Below are 2,540 nucleotides of genomic sequence, written 5' to 3' on the forward strand. Positions count from 1 at the left end.
AGCCGCCAGTCAGGATCGAACTCACGACCGCTGGTTTACAAGACCAGCGCTCTGCCACTCAGCTATAGCGGCCACGTTGGCAGTGCGTCGCTTATCGCCGGAGTCATCGCCGCTGTTCTTTATCTCTTTTTTTTCTTCGTATAGTCTGATGACGAAATATCGTCGAGTGTTCCGACGCACTCGTCGCCTCTGAAAATGTTACGCGGACAACTGCATGGCAGTTTGCCGCCACAAAGGTGCTATTGTATTCAAGCAGAAAGTGCGGGATCCTTCAACCACTCTTATGGCGCGCCTCGTATGAAGGCCTCGTTAGTTATACACTGATAGTTTAATTATTTACGGGAGTGCCTTGCGTTTACGTGTGGGCAACAAACAATGTTTCGAAGGAAATAAATATGATGAGCGGCGTTAGGTCAGGGCTCCTTCTGCAGCCTAATAATAATAATAATAGTAATAATAATAATAATAATAATAATAATAATAATAATAATAATAATAATAATAATAATAATAATAATAATAATAATAATAATAATAATAATAATAATAATAAAAAACAATAATAATAATCTTTATTGTCTCCTCTAGTTGTACAAAACAAATAACAGGCCTGTCAAAGCCAGACGGTGGCTTGGAGGACTTGGCCCGGCACATCGACAAACGAGAGATGACATACATATCGAAAAGCTTTTCATGTAAACAATCAGAGAAAGAATACATGTTACTCATTTACGCTACATTTAAACACAATAACAGTCAAGAATCAAATTAGCCTAAGCAGTACTACCTAAACAGCAGAAATGTGAAGGTATGTATTGAAAAATGTTACACAGATTTTACCCATAAAGCGATAACAGATGCAGCATTAAAGAGACCTTAGGCTCTTTTGTAGACTGCGTTTAGTCGTTGCCTAAAAAACACTGTCGGGGATGTCATTAAAAACAGTAGGAACATAGACCTTTCTAGTAGCTTTGCCATATCGTGTTTTGATGAATGATACAGAAAAGCGGGAAGTTTTTCTAAATATACGAGGGGCAATGCATTCATTTTTGTCCCAGAAATGCCGTAATACAACAGTTTGGTTAAAGAACACCTTGAAAGACGGTAGGTGAACAATAATAATAATAATAACATTAACAACAACAACAACAACAATAACAACGATAATATTAATAATAATAATAATAATAATAATAATAATAATAATAATAATAAATAAACATTTCTTCCACGTGCCCAGAACAACTGTAATGTATTTGTACAGGCACACGAATATTAAATGATGAATAATGCAATACTGACAGTTAGAAGTATATACAAATAAAAAAAACAGCAAAAGCGCATAGACAAAGTGAAGTCAACAGGAAGAGGAAAAAATAAGACAGCAATATAAATATTGAAGTGGAATGAAAATTCATACCGCTGCCATGCGGAAGGCTGGCGGAGGTAAAGAGAATTTGTACACTGAGCAAAAGTCTGTTAGGACAACGCTAACCTCGGATAAAATCATTGACTCTGAACCTCAAAAAATGTCATTATCAATAAAGTTAACATTATGCAGACCTTGTATTCTGTAATTGATAGAGTGTTGGAATACGCAAGCTAGTACACCAAACGCCCAAGTCCCTCAGGTTAGTTTACGCTGAATTAAAAAAAAAATGTTGAAACAACTGAGAGCTATAAGGCAGGAGTACGCCCTGCACTAGCTTCCAATGAAGCATACAGATCCGTCAAATTTTCTCGGCAGTAAAGAGGTGGCATTGTTGAAAACACAGGCCACTCACTGATTTCAAAAGAAAAGAAGAATACTTTTTTTTTGCATTTGTTGTTCACAATGGCTGAGCAACAGGTTTTTATGCATACGATTTGATTACATTACGCAAAGTCTAGGAGCACGCGTGCTCCAGTGTGACTTATGATCTATTCATTGTGTTACTTGTTGTCTGAATGACTAGTGATTCGAGGTTGAGTGTGGTCATCGAATTCTTCTCCATAGCCATAATGCGTGCGGTGTCCCCGTTTAGCTCGTGGCTCGTCTTCTCGGCATGCTCTCCGAGTGCACTTGTCAATGTGTGGCCCTTGGTGACGTCTGCAAAAGCCAACAACGTTGGCAAAAGCTGCCACTTTCGCCAATGCACACCGATTCGGAACCGGCTCATGGGATCTTGTATAGATCACACCAGGAGATTGTTGCCGAGGCAACAGGATCCTCTCAGCAGCGCTTTCATGGTGTGTACAATTATTATCATTATTATTATTATTATTATTATTATCATTATTATTATTATTATTATTATTATTATTATTATTATTATTATTATTATTATTATTATTAATATTATTATTATTATTATTATTATTATTATTATTATTATTATTATTATTATTATTATTATTATTATTATTATTATTATTATTATTATTATTATTATTATTATTATTATTATTATTATTATTATTATTATTATTATTATTATTATTATTATTATTATTTTAGAGAAGCCTCCGAATACTCAAATGAGTAGAACTCTCAAGCGCTT

At 34.9% G+C, this 2,540-nt stretch overlaps 1 non-coding gene across 1 annotated transcript; it reads right to left on the reverse strand.

Annotated features, from left to right (window-relative positions):
• On the reverse strand, positions 1 to 72 carry TRNAT-UGU (transfer RNA threonine (anticodon UGU)). The gene has a single exon. It is a non-coding gene; the product is annotated as a tRNA-Thr (tRNA).
• Positions 73 to 2,540: the final 2,468 nt, after the last annotated feature.

This window comes from Rhipicephalus microplus, chromosome 4 (assembly GCF_043290135.1).
Source record: "Rhipicephalus microplus isolate Deutch F79 chromosome 4, USDA_Rmic, whole genome shotgun sequence".
Classification (NCBI taxonomy): domain Eukaryota; kingdom Metazoa; phylum Arthropoda; class Arachnida; order Ixodida; family Ixodidae; genus Rhipicephalus; species Rhipicephalus microplus.